This window comes from Bombus bifarius, unplaced genomic scaffold (assembly GCF_011952205.1).
Source record: "Bombus bifarius isolate JDL3187 unplaced genomic scaffold, Bbif_JDL3187 scf7180000007984, whole genome shotgun sequence".
NCBI lineage: Eukaryota > Metazoa > Arthropoda > Insecta > Hymenoptera > Apidae > Bombus > Bombus bifarius.
Window position 1 is genome coordinate 4,126,682 of NW_022884367.1, and position 18,907 is coordinate 4,145,588.

Here is an 18,907-nt window from a genome sequence, read left to right on the forward strand (position 1 = left end):
AGATAAATGATTTTCAAAAAATGAATTCTTCCTTAAATCTTCAACGATCTTGTTACATTCTAATGTTTTATGAATCTCGTAAAGATGGAATATAATAAAGTGAATATTCGGCGCTACATCTTTTTCTTTATAATCAGAAGATCTTAGCAGGCTCAATTAAAATGATTTATAAAACATAGGACGTGAACTTGAACAGGCGATAAAAATTGCATGTATTTATTATACATGTTAAAGAGAGAAATGCTTTGATTAAATCGTAAAAATCTACAATATCGACATGATGGATTTCTCTAAGCTAATCAGAGAATCAGAATTATGAATTTACCAATACAGAGACGAACAGAAATTTTACGACAGATATTTGAGGGAAAAATGTCGTTTATTGAAAAAGGAAATGCCGCGTTGTCTTGCTGTATGTTAATAACATGTCACTATCGAAACTTGATTAGAAACTGTTACTTACTTCTGCTTATATCGGTTACGTAAAAAATAAAAAATGTTTTCGAACTAAGTCACCAGTTATAGACCAACCATATTAGAATTTTAAGTTACAGATAATTCATTAACATAGAGTAACTAATACATTTAATTTCAAAAAATAATAAAAAGATTTACATACAATTTAAAAAGAAAAACTACAGATATGGAGAGGATCCTTCGAAAAATTACAATTCTTTAGGACTACAAACCTGTTACCATAACAGCGTTGTGTCATTTCTATCTGTTTCTCTTTCTCTTGACAAACGAAGGCACTTTAAAAGACACAGAAAATTAGCAACAGGATACCAATAGTTAACCAAATTATCTCCCTAATTTGATTTTGTGGCACAGGTAAAGTCTGGCTTGGCTATAATATTATCAACCATCAACTCAAAACCACTGTCGCCGTCAGTATAGAATACCAGATAGTTGCATATTGCATATTAAACGTGACAATCACATGTACACTAATACACGATAACATATATGTATATTCTTGTACGTGCAAAATATTAAACGCATTATTAATGTTTATTATGGCGCAAGTACTTACGCAACTTATAAAGTTGCACTGCCTAGCTGCACTACAGATTCTTCTTCACGCTTGTACCAGTCGAAGCAATGATCGATAACGTGTCGGACTTGGTGACGGTTTGTCGTTTCATTTTAGTATTGCGCTTATTCGATCCGTGAAAGTTATCGGAATGCCATAACATCAAGACGAGAGAATTCTTGACAATTAACCATCCGCTCCAGGCTCGTGTATCACTGGAGACATAACGGAGATACCGAGTTTCTCCGAACCACGACGATTTAACATACACGATGCTTAATCGCGGCAAGAAGCTATCGTCCGATCGATTGGTAAACATACTCCATCGTCGCTTTCTCGTATGATTTCTAATAGAATTTAAGAGCAACATGTCACTTGAAATATTCGTTGGGAAGTCTCCTTTTTATGCAAAATTTGATAGAAAATCACAACCCTGACAAGATGATGTCTTTAAGTAGAACGAACCCCTTAATGCACTTTTCTTTGTTTCGAAATGACCAATGAAACAGGGTCAAGTTTCTTTTACAATGAGGAAACTAATAATGAAAATGGTTATGATATGTGTCTTATAAGATATCGCAGCTCGAATCCATAAAGATTAATAGTTAAAATAATAAAATTACTAAATGTCAGGAACTGCCAACACGATGACACTCGAATACATACAAAGAAGATATTCTATTCCAAAGCTGATATTCTAATTAATATCTTTCTACGCTCTCCATTCTTTCATTTTTGTGAATAATCGTATTTAGTCAGAAATTCCATAAAACGTGTTGTCACATAGAGAATCGTGCTAATAAATTCCAATTTCTTTTTAGAAAGAAAAATGTCATATTTCACGCGTCATCGTTAATCCATTTGAAAAAGACTTCGAACGATTATAACCGTTTCATGAAACTTCAGATCGCGTGATTGAACTTTTGACCGCGTATCCGGTAATTTTGAAATTTCATTGCCCTTTCATCCATTATCTGGTAACACTTGACCGCCTCTGCACTTCGTATCGTTTCGTGGCTGTTGAATTTTCTATGGTACGTGTCGTTCTTTTATTAGATTGTAAATTTCACTCGTATTCGAAACTTCTGCCCGACCAGTACCACTGTAATCGAATCTCGGGAGGTTCCTATCACGCTGTGTTCTATTTTTCAAAGTCGATATTATCATCGGTTCCGACCGGAGATTTATTCACCGTCATGGCAGCGGCACGTACCTAGCGTTATAACACGAAACGAAATACTTTTCGATATTTATTTTCTCGTTTGGCATCGATTTCGTCGTTCGAGACGATCGTATCGTCGCTCGACACACGAATCGATCAAGTATTCATCGATCTCCAGACCGCGACTAGCTTTCTTCGAATTTCGAAATTTCATATTCACGATCCTATCGACCAATCCTGTCAATTAAGTAATGTAAATGACGGGTCTCTCGAAATATTGTAAATATCGCGGATTAATCCCGCTATGAACAGAGATTCTGACATGTGATCGTTCCGGTTCCGTCGCGCGATGACACGAAAAACTCAATAACTTTAGTTACCGATAAATAAGATTGACGTTTATGTACCGTTAATCGTTGTGTCCCGTTTTGTCCATCGTTTTCGGAATGGAATATCGCAGCTCCATCTTTTATTCTATCCTATCGTTGCAAAAGGGATTACTATTTAAGAATCGTTACCGTAAACTGGAAAAACGTTGACAGTACAGGATAAAAATCAATGCATTTTTATAGCCGTAGTAAAATCACGTAAGATATAATGTTTTAATTTTCATCGTACATGTTAATTGTAAAATGTTATAAGAAACCTGGCAAATTTGGAATGGTTTAATTCAGAAACTGAATAAAACAAGAATTTCTGTTTGTATGGGCAAAACCATAGAAATAGAATCTAAGCAGAAGTTGATTGTACTCGCTAAATATTATAACAAGTATTATACCTAGGATATTTTGTATCTTTTTCTATGTTATGTGCATTCTCGCACTTTTATATTTTTCATAAATGCATGAATATTCGCAGGCTGCTTATGATTAACGATAATATAATTCGTTTCGATGTGAAGAATTTATTGATCGAATGGTTTTGCATGAATCATTACGAAGAAATTAGCGTCAGAAACAGGCTCGAAGAATATTTTAAGCGACAGTAGTACCAGTAGAGTTCAGAAACGTTTTTTCAAACGGTTAATGGCAGGCATACTCTTTAGGGAATCAGTTACGAGTCAACTGTTAACGTGGTCAATCCATAATCGGTAGCAAGTCGGATTGTAAAGTGATCGATCCTGGCATCGCAAGTCAATTTGTTATACGCGTCGCGATAATCAATAATTCAGTCATGTTGGTATTTAATTCGAGTCGAGTATCAATTTCACCTTCGAAACAGCTCATTAACTAACTTGTTCTAGTTACACAGTCTCGAGACCACGAACTGATCGTAAGTTATTGCGTTTCGCTTACGGCACGTAATTTCATTATCCAAAAGTGGCGATATGGTGGCGATATTTATGATGGTATTGCAAAAAAATTTGAAGTACGATGTTTGAGCAGTTTAACTGACTGATTGATTCGCTGACATTTATACTATGCACAAGGTAACGTTGATTATAATATGTAGGATACAATTTTGCTAACCGCTGGTATTACGCATTTAGATCATGGAATCATCAATAAAGATAAGAAGAAATAGTAACGTAGCAATAGATTTTTTCAAATAATTCTGCTTTCGTCAAAATTGCAAGGATTTAAGCTTTATATTCCTCTCCGTATTTTCATTCTCTCTTTACTTCACTTAATTTGGTAAATCTCGTATCAACTTTATATCATCTTTAAATAATCGAAAGAAGAAATAACATTCTATCCAATTAAACAAATATTCTAACTTTTTCCTGTTTTCTAAAATACATTCACAAGAAATTCATCCGTCTCCCAGAGAAGAAATCGTAATTCGCGTGAATTGAAACGCGACAGTAGCAAAAAGTAGCGAGAAGGGAATCTGAGCAAACCAAATAACGCGGCGCGTTATCCGCTTGGTCGCTTAAAAATATATCTTACAATAGAGACATTCCGTCAAACGTCGTAGACAGGCACCGAGCAGTCTGTCGTTCTCCGAGTAGAGGAACGAATGTGACGGTCGGGGCAAGTTCGACGAAGGCGGCTAGGGCTGGAAATTCGTTATTAAAATTAATTATTCAGATCGGGAAAATGGCGATATAAGGCGCGCCGACGGTGGCGGCCGTTTCGACGAAATGAATCGTAAATTGGAGCCGTGCACGTTCAACCCCCGAGAGCGCATCCCTCCGGTACTCCTTCCACGGAGCCTGCCACCGCGAAAACCCGCCAGCTTCTAACCCTTTGTTCTTACCTATTAACCACCCCTGATTTATACACGATTGTTCGCCGGCCAACTTTTTTCATTTTATCCCTTTCTCCTCGGCTCGCGCGCGCGGTCCTCGTTTCGACTCTTATTTCTCAGTGGTTTTCAACCGTGCCCGTTGCCGCGTGTTCCGCGCGAACGGATCCTGATTAACTCGTACAATCCCGGTCCACCCGCGCGGCCTGCCGTGAATCTCTGATTTGCATGAGCAAGGAATTCCTTCGGTTTAAACCCCCCGAAGCCCTCTACGCGCTCTCCTTTCTTCTCTGCCTATCCGTCGTCTCTTTGCCGCTCCTCCTTGCTCTCTCTACCTCTTTTTCTCTCTCTCTCTCTCCCACTTTTATCCTTCCCTCTCTTTATTCCTCCTTGGCTGAGCCACCGGCGATTCGAGGCGAGCCCTATCGGGAGCGCATTTTAATGCGAGTCTAATTTTCGATTTAATTTCGGTAAAAATGATCCGGCCTCTTGGCCGATCCCGCGGCGCGGTTCGAGGGGGCGGGAGACGAGCGGCAGACTGATTCCACAGCATCCCTCTCCGCGCAACCCCACCGAGCATCCTCCTGCTCTCCTCTCCGTTTCGTCGCCGACGAAAGTTCTCCCCGTAAAAACCCATTTGCATAACGTTTCCGTCGCCTTCCCAGGATGGAAACGAGCGGACACCCCGCGGCATGGTGCGCCCCTGCCCCCTCGCCGCCGGAACGCGACCGTGTACGTTGCCAGCCACAAGGATCTCCGCTTCGACCAACGGGTTCCATCGGCGGAATTTTTCGCGATCAACCGCCAACAAGGAGGAACCTTTCGATTTCCGACGTCTTTCCTGGATATTTCTAGTTGTGAGTAGAATGCAAATTTGTGTGCAGTCATAAAACATTTAAAGATGCAATATCGTCCAAGTGTACGTAATATCACTGGAAGATAAAAAAGTTTTCAATGCGAAGTAAGAGTTTTAACATTTAACGGATAAAATATCTGCGTATAGTTATATTAATAAAAATATAAAGTTGCATAAGTATCGGAATATTTGTGCAGAAGTGCACAGAACGTGCATATCTAGAGATGATTTATGAAAAAGTTTCGAAAACATCGAAGAACCACTGTGAAAATAAAGAAGGAAAGGGGTTGGAGGGTAGACGCAAGAGAACGAATAAAATTTTATATTTTATATAGGAAGATAAACCGTCGCTCTCTCTCTCTCTCTCTCTCTCTCTCGCTCTCGTTGTGGGCTTGCAACAGAATTTGTAGCCAATATTATTTTATCGACGTATATTTTTTAATTACTTCGCTCCAACGCCTCTGTCCTTCGATCTTTAGTCCATCGGGCTGCTTTCTTATTAAGCGGTGGCATTCTCCATCCTGAACACCCTTGAGAATCGGAGTTCAACCCTCTCGTGGAAACAGTATTTTACCGTGAGACCGAAGACGACGGAATACTTCGTATTTACAAGGAAACTTTCTTTTTTCCCCGTTTCTTTAAGTAATTTGTTCGCTTCAATGCTGAAAATGAAATTCTGCCGCGAATTCATTCCCCTCTCGTTGACATGAATTTTTCAGTGGAACACTGAGAATATCGATACATTGAGAATGTAATTGTATCTGGGGATGATACTGACATTAGAAAGTTTTTAAATTTATCTTACGGGAAGTACAATCCATGATTCTATTATTATTAGATATTCTTTAATCTATTTATTGCTATATCGCAGACCTAATAAACTTTATATATACGATATTATTATATTATATAATAAGAAATATCTGACATTAATTTCACGTTGATAACAAGAAATATATTAAATTTTTCGTATCGACTGTACTTCTCACTTTCTCGCAAGATGCAAAGGGACAACAAGAAGCTGCGCAAACCACCCCGGACGCCAGCAGATGTCGGACATCAGCGACGAAAGGGTTGCAGAGCCAATAAAGGGTTGGAAAATATATGCGCTAATAATCGAAGAAAAAAGTGTCCAATGAAAAAAATTTACGACTGGCGCTAATTAAGAAAAAAGGGTAGGCGAGTCCTATTTTGCGCGTTCTCGCCATTGGCTCATCACGCTCGGAAGGATTAATTAATTCAAAATATATCAATTAAGAATAAGGTTTACTCTTCTAACGTCACCGGGCCTCTATCCCCCTCCAGTCTCGTTCCCACCGCTTCCTGGTTCGCCAGCTTCTTTTTATTGCAAATTGGACGTGAAAAATGACGCCTTGATTAATCTCGCGGATAATTTAAAAACGAAGGGGTTGCCGGGCTCGCACCCCCGATTCCGACGAGCCGGATAAAAATTCAAGACGCGAAATTGCCAATCAACGAAGGGTGAGAGAACGGTGCAGACCGGGGAAAGGGTGGAAGAGAGAACCGATTCGCAGGACGGTCGGCAAGTAATAACGTTAAAAAATTATCCCTCGTCTGAATTTCATCGGTTCGCTTCGACGCGCTCGCTTGGCCGCCGCGCCGCCTCCGCGTCGAGTCAGCTCGCCCGTTACTTCGCCCTTTCTCGTCTTCTTCCCGCTTTTTAATTCGTAGCGCGAGTCAAGTAAGGGCTGGAAATAAAGGGAATAATGGCTCGCGTGCTGCTAAATATCCAACACCGTCCATGGAAATGTTGTTCCCGGTTGTAAAAGCGAAATAACTTCGTTGGGAATAAGCTTCGAATAGCTGACAATATGCAAGCTGTTTAAAAATACGCGACTATGGTATCGCGCGGATTTGATGAACCTCGGTTAATCAAAAATGCGTGTTTATAGCATCAGAAGAGTATTTTATGTATGTCATATTAAGAAAAAAAGAAAATAAGGAAACGAAAATATCTTTTGGATCAGGTTACGAGTTGCATTAAAAGACAACTGTGCTTTATACCTAGAGAAATTGACTTTCTTCTTTCGCATTTTGCGTCAGGCAAAATATCTCATCAAATTGTTGTTATCGCTTCTAATAAATATTTAAATATTACTATATTCGTACATTTTATTAAATTATGTAACTGCAAAATATCCCTTTCATCTAGATAAAAATATTGTATGGAGGTGACGCTACACAGCTTGAAGGAGACGTTATTGGTTCAAGGATATAGGTCTACGCTATAGTCTATTCCCAAGTGTATCGCATACTATAAGCTTTTAAAGATAAAACCATTATCACAAATTGTAAGACATTTTTAACAAGTAGGTAAATTGCAGACTCTCCTCAAAAGCTAGAGAACAAAATGAAATAAAAAAGATTCATGATAGAGATATGTTAGGAAAGAGCGAACAACAGTTTCTAAGAGGATCTTCACAGAAAAAGAGATCTGGAATATCAAATGAAACATTAAGATGCCCAATTTTAATATCTTTTACATCTAACCCAATCTTCTATCAAATGTCAGACCAGAAGACTTAGGAGGGTCGATCGTTTTTCATTGCTGGCATCTAATTACACCCGTCTAGCTGATAATGCTTCAATCCCAACCTTTAGATATCGACGAGCACAGGGGAACGATTGTCCAGGGAATACGCGAGGAGCAAGAACTTAATTTGTCTCCTGGAACGCGAGCGACTATCGAGGCCGCATCAGGGCAGATGGGGCTGCAGAGTTCGAGTTCTTCGGGCTTTCTCTTGTCTTGTCTTGTGATGTGATCACGCGGTCTCTCTCTCTCTCTCTCTCTCTCCCTCTCTCTTTATCTCAGCAGGCGAAGGGAATCGAACGATTTCGACGTTTATTTTGTCGAGTGTGCAACACCTCAACCATATGGTGACAGTGCAGCGTCAATGTTCCATCCCAGTGGGATTTGGTGGTAGTGGAGGCGTATAGATGCGAAAAGAGAGTCGATAAGTTAGTAAACTAATTAGCAAGGCTGCCGACAAAGCTGATCTCCTCTGCTCTCCTCTTAGCCATGAGGCGAGTTGGCCACGTTCGTCGCCAAACTTTTTACCTCGACCTACCTCCGATTCTTCTCCTCCACCACCCAGCTATTCGTCCCCTCTTCCTTCTATTTGATTTTGTCCTCCCTCTCCTTCTCCTTCTCCGCCTCACCTTGCCCCACACATGTCCGCCGTACCTCTTTTTTCACTATTTATTTCTTTCTGTTCTCACTGCCACGAAAGGAACGGTTTCCCACGGGAGACCACGCGAGCTCTCTCTCTTTTTGTCTCGCGCCCCGGCCCGAGATTCGCTCGCAACCAATGGATGCGTTGATTCTAATTGTGAGAGAGCTTACCTCTACGCGCGATAATCGTCTTACAGGCTCGCTGGAATTCGAATGTCGAGCGCGACCATCGATTGCCATTCAAGAAAGACGAATGGCTACAGTCGATGGATATGACCGCGAGGAAAAGGATTCCACTGAAGGATCCTGTTGCTGGGATACTCTGTGGAATACTCGGTGGAATACTCGGTAGAAATGGAATTAACGATGTTGGTAGATGTATGTAGATATGCGATATGACGATATTGTTGAAACTCGTGATACGAGGTTGTATAGGTATGTGGAGCTTTAAAACGAATAGCGCGTAATGTGTATTGTGCGGTGGCTTTTGCAATATTACGCTAGCGAACTCGAAACCACGTTTTTTAGCTTGGTATATATGGGATTTAAGCTGCTTTCGTTTGGAGATAAAGCTATGAGGCATTCAATCATGTACAAAATACTTGTTTCAATCCGCTTGACATATTTGTCACGTGATACGAGATTACTGCAAGTGGGAGTCAGATGCGTTCTGTAATCTGGCTTAAGCTTGTGTCTGTTCGCATCGCTGCTTTGGGGGAGTTTTCGGGAATATGAAGGATTGTATCGATAATCTCGACACCTTATTAAAGATCATTTAAGGGATCAAAGAAGATACTTCTTTCTAAAGTGTGAATTCGAACATAAACCACGTATTATATACAATTAATAACAAATAATTAATTGCAAGAGAAAAAGTGTCAACTGATTTCTCTGAAGAAAAATAGAGAACCTTAAAATAGGAATTTTAAGTGAGCAATTTGCGTCTACTATCCGCGGAACCGGAATCAGCTACCAAATAATTGAAAAATCGTCTCGTTCGTTACGATAAATACGGTGAACAGGTTTGGCAGTCGCAAAGATGAGACAAAGGCAGCAATTTTCTTGGGATACACGTACTCCGTTAAGGGTTGAAGGATGAAGCACCTTCGTACAGGAAGGACTCGCATTTAGCCTTTCATTCGGAACGAAGGAAGCAACCGGGAGTCATAGTCGACTTTCCAAATAACCGAAACGAGGACTTTGGGAGAGTAGCAGCTACCGTCTCGTAGAATCGCTGCGCTAATTGTCTTCGGTACTCTGCCTGCCTTTGACATATTAGCGTGTAGACGAGCTGGCTGTCATACCGTTCAACGGCTCGATAGATAAACCGGAAACGGCAGCTACTCGTGATACATGGTCGGGGGACGCATCAGGAAACGCTGATGCGTTGCTGCCTGAAGCAGCTACCTATTTCGCGATGTTTCTGAGCCTTTAGGCAAAGTTTCATTTGCTGATGTTCTGAATTTTCAGTGGTTCTCACCTTACTCCGTAGGATGTTTTCAAGAAACTCCATTGAGCCTTACGAGGAAGAAAACGAGGCAAAGAAAAGATAAAAATGTATCTTTCTCTTATATTTCTATTGTGTTGTATCTAACTATCGCTTGATCGAAATAAAAACTCAGAAGAAGTTTTGTGACAACCTACTGGCGCATAGGGTAAAAGAGAACACACGACGAAATATTTGAAGTAATTCGAAACAACTTAAAAGCAGCGACTTGAATAAAATCAGATACAGGTGACTAGCGAATCACGTAATCTATAAGTCGAATTCTTGATGACGAGAGAGGCAAGAGACTCTGTGAGAACCACTTTCGATTCGGTAACGAACGAGAAGCAGCCGTCGGTGCGGTGACAATGGTAATTATTGTTGATGCTGAAATTTCAATTTTGCAATTGATGCATCGCCCGGAAAGCGATGCCGTTGTGTCTGTGCGCTCTCGTAGGATGGCAAGGGCAGGATGAGGCTACGGGAGGATCGTGTGCACGTATAGATACGCGCAACCACAGAAGGGTGAGCGGCAAACTGCGGAGACGCGAGCCAACCAGAAACCATCATAAAGGTTCGGTTCTCCCTTTGATACCGGTACGGTAACGTATTTAGTTAGACATATCATTCGGTTTCCACCTATTGTACGCTCGGCAAACAAAGTTCCTATTTGTTTGAACGTTGGAAGTTACCCCCTCAGTCCCTCAAAACCTCTGCAGACCTCCGCCCGGTTAAGGGTGGAAAGAGTCGTATATGTTCTGTCTATCGACGAAGTACTTCCGTTGTCGTCGCAATTATTCCGAAACGCTTTCCACCGCCCTGGCAAAGAGTCGTATTAAAATATCTCCTCTCTAAATTCATGCCCCTTTGTCGCCGGTCTCTTTCGAAAGATCCTTCGCTTTTTCGCCGAAAAATCCGACCGCGTTTCTCCACGAATCGACTTTATAATTCTCCATCTCGTTAGAGAGTTATTACCATCGTAACAACTGTCGATTAAAGAAAATCGAGCTCGAAATACAGTGAGGATATTCGTCTTCGATAGTGAAATTTCCAAAAATGAACAAAGAACTGTTATATCGTTAAAATTTATTGGTATGTTATTTCTAGAATTTATGATAATTTATAATGTTTCTATAAAAGTGCAGAGTAGCAGAAAGAAACAAAAATTGAAAGCTTTTCTGGTGAATCATTATAATCCCGTTTGAATCAATTAAATGGAGCACTTTCAGTTAGTTAACATTTATGAAAACCCAATCACATTTATAAAATTATGTAATAAACATATATCTTAATAGATGTATTTTAAAAAATGAAGTGGAATTTGGCGTTGGCACTACAAACCTGATTTAAGTCAATTTAAAGAAATAAACTTCACTTTATAAGATTCGGGCAACCAATTAGAAAAACTAATTTCTTAGTTAGTGAGTTGAACCGCACGACAATTTAGTGGGTTTAATTATTGCGTAAACAATTAAGAAGGAGGTTGGTTGGTGGCATGTTGTGGTCTAAGTGACGTTTGCCCAGGGGATTCCCAAGACGGTTTTATCCGCGGGCTCTCGATAGCAAAGACGACCCGCCTAACGACCGGCACCGGCATACCGACTCCTTCGGAATCGCGGACGACGTGCCTCGATAGATTCATCGAATACTATCGAAGGAATTTCACAAACAATCCCGACCAATCGACACACGGTCTTGGGAACTACCCGGCCGACGGCCTCTCAAACGACGGTATCGCTCACCTGTACACGCTGACAACAAGCAATTCGACGAATTTCTTTTCTCAAGTACCGTCTGGTTTCGCCTGAACCGTCGCGTCGTCGTCTCCTCTATACGACGAATTGCGCCATTATATCCAACGAGGAAAGTAATTGTCTTCTAATCAAAAGAATCTCTCTTGTAGATATGGAGCTCAAAGTCGAATAAAAGTATAATTGTGTCACAAAATTCACGTGAGAGTTAGTCCAGGAAAATTCTATTTTCAATCTCTTCAATTTAAAATCTGACTACTCTGATATGAAATAATAATAAATTTACGAATGGAAATATTCATCTTTAAATAAAATAAGATACATTTAACATGTAATTGTCGATAACACGTATGAAGCAAGATTCGGCAATTCTATTCTATTTTAGATATCCTGGCACTGAATCAATAAGCACAGTATCACGAACGAAATCGAGCAATTTCAACGAAAATTAATTAAAAAACTTAAAACCGTGTGAAGGTTTAACCGCTGTATTGCAACGAAAGAAATTTCACTCTGTTGCCAATTGCACAATGAAACGAGAGCAAAGTTGAGCCGAAGTTTTCGAAAGTTTCGTGCTCTGTCGTTGACGTTTCTAGAACAAAAATTATTCCATTCGGTGTTCATCAACTGGCTGGATCGGAGAAGTTTAAATAGAAGACCCGATCGAATTGGTGGAATCGGAGCTACCCTTGCCGATGCGAGAAACCTGGCGGCCGGTCTTAAATCAAGAAGGCCTAATTCCAGCAAGAAATGGTCGCGGGGCGTTGTTCCCAGGATCAGCTGGCTGGCTGACGGCATTTCTCGAACATGCCTGTCGTACCTCATCGACCGGTTTCCGACCGGTCACAATGATGAGCTTTCCTGGTGTTCTGCGCACGCTTCACACATACCTGCCTTTATGATTTTTCGTGAACCAAATTATTTCATTCGTAGCACAGATTCAGAATGTAGAAAATTATTTCACTCAATTTTTAACTGATGAAACATATAATTGATGGAACATGCGATTTGAAAAATTGATCGATTTGTACGTATATCGAAACATTTGGAAACGTCATAAATCGATGACGAAATTTTAGACGAAAATGAAGATTTCGTTGAATCGTTAGCAGATGGTCGTTTTGTTGTTGCGAAGCTCTTCGACCTCGGTAGACAATTGAGGTAGATGTTGGTAGCAAGCGAGAGAATTTCTCCGCTTATCCAGAAAATGTCGTCGGTTCAGTGTTACCCTTCTCGAGGAGTGGTCACCTGAACAGCGGCGATCACCTGCCTTATACCAGCGAATACGGCAAGAACACGTAGAATGCAGGCAACTCTTGGCCGACCTTGGCTAGGTCGAGCGTGCGGCCTCGAGTATGCGACACTGATTGAGCCGCATCTGCGGTCTAGGCTTTCTAGGTTTTTCTTCAAAGCTATTAAGCTGTGATAAAGGACGGCCGATTAAGCATCGGTAGCTTCTTCGATTCTTCGATCCGAGGTGTTCGTGACAATTATCGTAAAGGGGATATACTACGATGTCACTTGGCTATTCCCCAAGTGGTTCGAGTGTACGCTACAGAACGCTGCGTATTTATTTCTTTAGGTATTTCAAGATACGGTGCTTAATTTTTTAATTTTTAATCGTTTAAAATCATATTATATCAGATAAATCAAGGAATAATTGATCGGAGGAATTTATTGTAGTAGAAAAGAAACAGAAGTAGTTTGTAAAACTATAGACATAAATGTGGGTACTTCTGATTCGATGAAAAATTAAAAAATGCAAAAGTAGAATGTGAAAAGATCCTCTCTATAATATAAACAATGGCTTCATTTCATAATTGTGATATAATTCTTTGTTTATTAAAATCTTGCCAAACCTTCAATAATTTATACTGCAATGTGAGAGTGCGTATATTATCAGATCATAAATATGATCTTTGATCATCCTTTGATATCAAAAATAAGGAACTGCAAAGTTCACGATTAAAACAAACCCATTAAGAAATTTAATTAAACGCTGTCTAGGGGCGTCTAAACCGTGGGACGTTTTCAATAAAAGGAACAATTTCACAGGCACGAAAATCAAACGCGGTTATATTCACCGGACCGAATCGTTCGCAGAATCCGTTTTCCTGGCGGATTAATCTGGTCTTCGGGCACGATCCATTTGAGAGTATCCCCGTCGCGTAAGTAGGACGCGGCTTAAACCCTTCTTTCCGTTCTCTCCGTCCGGCCCATTGTCGTACAGCTAAGCACAGATTTATTATCGCGTTGAGACACACCCTCTCCCTTTTCTCTTCGTCTACACCCCCGTTCATCCTCCGTCGACCACCCCCTCTGTCCCCACGTCACCGTTCTTCGGTCCTTCCTAACCGGTCTTAGTCTCGTAAGAGAAATACATTCATCGAGTATTCTATTAAGAATCTGCACTCCGCGGATAAACGAGCGAAATAAGGTTCTTCTCCGGCAAACCCCTCGTTCTTGTTCCATTAGTCGAACGATTCCGACCCCCTCGAGTTCTAGCTTTTTCCCCGGCGACGTCTTACCACTTCGGATCACCTGGTCTTTGCGCAGATTACGCGGGATTCAATACCGAGGCCAGTCATATTTTAACTAGAAAATTCTGTTTCGTTCTACGAGATAGCTATACATACGTTGTGCCAGATTAAACGTTATGGGTTAATAGATTGATTATGTTCGTATCTGATGAGATACGAGTGGTGTTGTGGACTAAAAAGTCGTTGAACGTATTGTTTGTGATGATTTTATGGCATTATAAACGGCTACTCCTTGTTAATATGATTTAGGTACAGTATGTATACTTGTTTACTTGTCTCATATTATCTCGCAAGTACCAGATTATGATCGAGCTAAGTATCAAAAAGAACTGCCATAGAGAAGTTGAATTTTAGTTAAAAAATAAATGGTTTAAAAGACGGCAACGTAATTGAAACTGTAATAGCAATTGTACAGGTGGAACTTCTTAAAACTTTCTACAAATATAATTTAAATAATCTTTCTTTATGAATATCAATGAATAGACTATTAGGAAAGAAACAGGGTAATAACTTGTACCACTGCATCCTGCATATATTTTCACTGGAAGAATTTCCGCGAATATATAGAAAATTTCTAGAATCACGGACGAACGAGGTCGGCGAAACTCGTTACACGGTCCGTTTGCGAACCGATTAATAAATTACCCCATCGACGTGTGCACTTGCTCGATGGAATGCCTCTGAAAGATGTCGGAATAAGCAGTTCCAGGAGCGGCCGTTGCATTCTAAGGATAATGACGCGACGTGTAGCACGCGCTCGACCAGACAGGCAGGGGCCATACAGCCAAGAACCCAGCTCCCCTTCCTTGTCTAAACGCGCGAGCAAGGTGCAGCTGTCCGCCCGTGAGGCTCGAGAAAACGATAATTAGCTCATTTCAATAATTGACAAGCCGGCGTTGGCTAGTCGTAACGCATCTGGCGTTCCGCAGGCTCTCTCCGAGTACGAGCCTTGCCAGGAGGATCGCGGTATAACTGCGTTCACCATGCTCTTTACGCGGCCATAAAACGGATGCGCCTATTTCTAGTCCGAACTTCAGCTCGAACGGACGTTCGATGCTGTTACTTGCACGTGTTCAACGAGAATGTGCACGCGATTCCAGAGGCGTCCTTGCTGCAACTGCGTGTGCAATTATCGCCGTTTACGCGAGCTCGAAGGGCACAGCGTTGTAAACTCGACGAAGGATCGAAGAAACCTGGTTTGAAGTTGGCTCGCTCGCGACGTTCCGCCATTATGGGAAGAGAGAACCTCGGAGTTCAATTTTTTTCACTTGGCGCGCATCTACTTCTGGCCACCAGCTATGAGAGCTGTGCAGATCCAGGCATGGTGCAACGCGTAAATTGCCACACGGGCCCACAGAGGTGCCTGAAATTGAATATTATCCGCTTCGAATGAGCGCACGCGAGCCATACGAGCGTCGTTGAAACGTGGAACAGAGAGAGACTCGTCTCGTAGTGACATCGAGATCCGGTCCTATGCATGGGAATAAGAAGGCGTGCGAACGGGACCGGCGTTTTCATACCGGGGACCAGGGAATATCTTGTGTCCCGGCCGTTAGGAGGGTGTTAAAAGAAGAATTCGCAATAAAAGTGACGCGACGCGGTAACGTTGTAGTCGAAGAACATTTAGGATGCGAAGAGAGGATGTGAAATTTCGCTCGGCAAAGTGTTCGTCCTGTGACGAGCGACGCGTCGAGAATTTGATAATCCTCGGATGGGAAGAGAGTTTCTTATCCGTTTTCGGAGCTCCGAAGGATTGACACGTTAAACAATTTTCGTTATTTATTATTTTTCTAACACTACAACTATCCATGTGTAACGTGTATCTAAATATACTTGTGAAAAACACCAAATTAAAAATGAATCCTTTTCTATTCGCTAGTAAAGATAAGTATCATCTTCATCGAACAAGAATGTTCTATAATTCTATCATCCTTCGATTCCTCGCTCGACTATTAAAACGCGATATACTTCGATCGGTCGACAGCCTCGCACAAAGGGGTGAGACAGGGTGCTGCGTTTCTCTATAGCGAGGAATCGCTCGGAAACGCGCGATATATTGACCGGACTGTTGTATCACGGAATCCGTGCATTAATAACCCAGCCGGTCTTTAACCCGTAAACTTTGAAACTCGGACGGGGTGCGATTAAGAGGCTTCTAGGGCCGTTTCGTGCTGCCCACCCACGCCTCTGGTCGAGTAAACTGGTCCGCGGCACCACGGTGGAGAGGGTGGGCAGTTATAGATACCTTGGATCGAAGAGTTTGCGTGAGACGTCGGCAGAACGATCGTTTTGACGATTGCGATTTCACCAATGCCGCACGCGCGCTGTGCGAGCCATTCAGTCAACGAGACAATTAGAGTGCTTTATAATATCGGTCCTGATATCGGAGACTCTAATTGCACCCGTTAATTGCGCGATTGCAATTCGGATTTGAAGTGGGAGGAGCATGAATTTAAGAGCGTCCACGGTCGACGTTGCGAACGTGTTACAAAGTCGATATGTATGTACACCGATGTTACGTGAGTATGTGAGTATACGTGTGTATCCGTATATGGAAATTGAGTCGTTCACATGGATTGCAGGACTGTTAGCAAGAGATACGGATGATTAAATAAAACTTGATATCGCGGTGTATTGTGTTTAATGATCGTTGATGAAGAGTTGAAACGGAACACGGCGTATCATGAAATATATTCTGGTTTTAATGATTTTTCAAGTGTTGCGTTATGATGCGTTAATTTTCATGGCGAAAAATTGAGTCGTTCTCTCTCTCGTGTGGCGTTATTATAGAAATCCTGTTAAGTAATGCTGGATAATTAATAAATTACTAACAGAGCCTCGTTTTAACCGCTGGATATTTTAAATTAAATTCGATCATTATTCTCGAAAATCATAATTTTTAGTGGAAACACGAACCTTTTTCCTTCCCTCGCGGTGCGGTCTGCAGTTACTCGTACGACTTCCACGTAGACACGGGGATTAACTTTGTATAAGGGAGGCCGATATTGAATGCATTCTGACACGCCACCGTCTCACATTATATTCTTTGCCTGATAATTACAACGATAATGAGGCTTTACGATAGAAACCTGGCCAGCGGCGTGTTCCGAACACACACGGCGGTGTTCGGTACTTTTCATTCTTCAATCTCTTTCTCCCTTCCTCTCTCTTGCTCACTCTCTCTCGTCCTGACTCGGCCCCGATGCTTTTGTCGGAATTCGCGGGAATTTTGCTTGTTGGTAACTTTTTCATTCAGCACGCAAATCTCGCGCCGTCTGCCGCACCGGAATATTATTACTCCATTGTGTTTCACGGCGCACATTGTGTTTAATCACAACGCACGTTTCGGCGGGGGCGAAACTTTCGAAAAGCGATGCGTTATTACGATCTCATAACAACGGACCACTGCCGAATTTCTGAACGATTTTCAGAGATACTACGGATCGTAATCAGACCGTAAAATAGGAGGCCCTAAATATTGTATTAATCTGAAAGGAACAGAGATTGTTTTCGAGTTCCCTGCCTTTCCTGATGAACCGACATTAAGTTAGCTTCAGACTTAACAGTTTGTAAGTATAGTATTAGGTTGTCCAAAAAGTTCTTTTCGTTTTATAAGGAAATAATAGACACACAATGTCTTTTGTTTTATATTGGTTTACTGGATTATGCACGAACATAATAATAGAAATATAACGAAATAAATCACACCTAATTCAATAAAATAATATAAAACAGAAATTATTCATCTATTATCATTTTATGAAACAAAAGAAATTTTTTGGGCAACCTAATATATCTGGTATGAACTATTCGTGTTTGTAATGGAGAAATTGTAATAACGTCCAAATAGATTCCGATATTATAATAATACTAGATCATTAATCACTTTTTTAAGTCAAAACGAAAACCACATCAAAATATTTGATTACACGCATGAATTAATTTTGTATCAAGAAAAGTATCGTAATATAATATTCACCATCTCTTTAAAGTTTAATAAATTTCAATTTGTTCAATCAATCTTAACCTTACAATACAGACGTTAATAATTTTCACGACTGACAAAGATTCTGTCTATCGCAAGTGATATCGATTATATCGATGTTTGATTATCGATTATATGGAATGTTTATGTCAAAGGAATATGGAATAACATTTGTATTCTAAGGTTAATTTCGAACGACTCTATTTTGTAAAAGTAGAAATTAGTAATGTAACGTGCATGCATATTCAATATTTACTCACAGATTGTTGCATCACGATCGCATCATTGCATACAGTGGAGATTCTTCTGTCCACAGAGGCATAAATTACGTATACTCAAATATCCAACCTCCAAACACCATCCGAGAATTCGTCAATTTCTTCGTCGATAGAAGTATGTTGATTCCAGTGATTATTATCTAAATGAGAAAATTAACTATTAATTATCGAAAAGCTACGAAAATGTTATCAATATTAAAATAATAAATTATAATAAAATAATAATAATAAAATTAAGAGAAGAAGAATATTTACGCAGTTTGAAAATCTCTGACACTCAATGGCTCCGTGTATTCACTCGTGTAAATACTTCGATTCTCGAACGTCGATATACTAAATCGACCTCTTCGCTCGTTTCGTCGACACAACAGTCGTTCGGAAGACTTCGTGTAACGCGTCGTCGATATAATTGCGCGTCGTAATTGTGAATGCGTTG

At 40.7% G+C, this 18,907-nt stretch overlaps 1 protein-coding gene across 1 annotated transcript in view; it reads right to left on the minus strand.

Moving 5' to 3' along the window:
* Window positions 1-18,603, minus strand: part of LOC117204842 — a 92,786-nt gene extending 74,183 nt beyond the window's left edge. Inside the window, exon 1 of the mRNA XM_033442628.1 lies at window positions 18,454-18,603. The gene's annotated coding sequence lies outside the window, so the exon portion shown is untranslated. The remainder of the gene's footprint in view (window positions 1-18,453) is intronic.
* Between the last annotated feature and the right edge of the window lie 304 nt (window positions 18,604-18,907).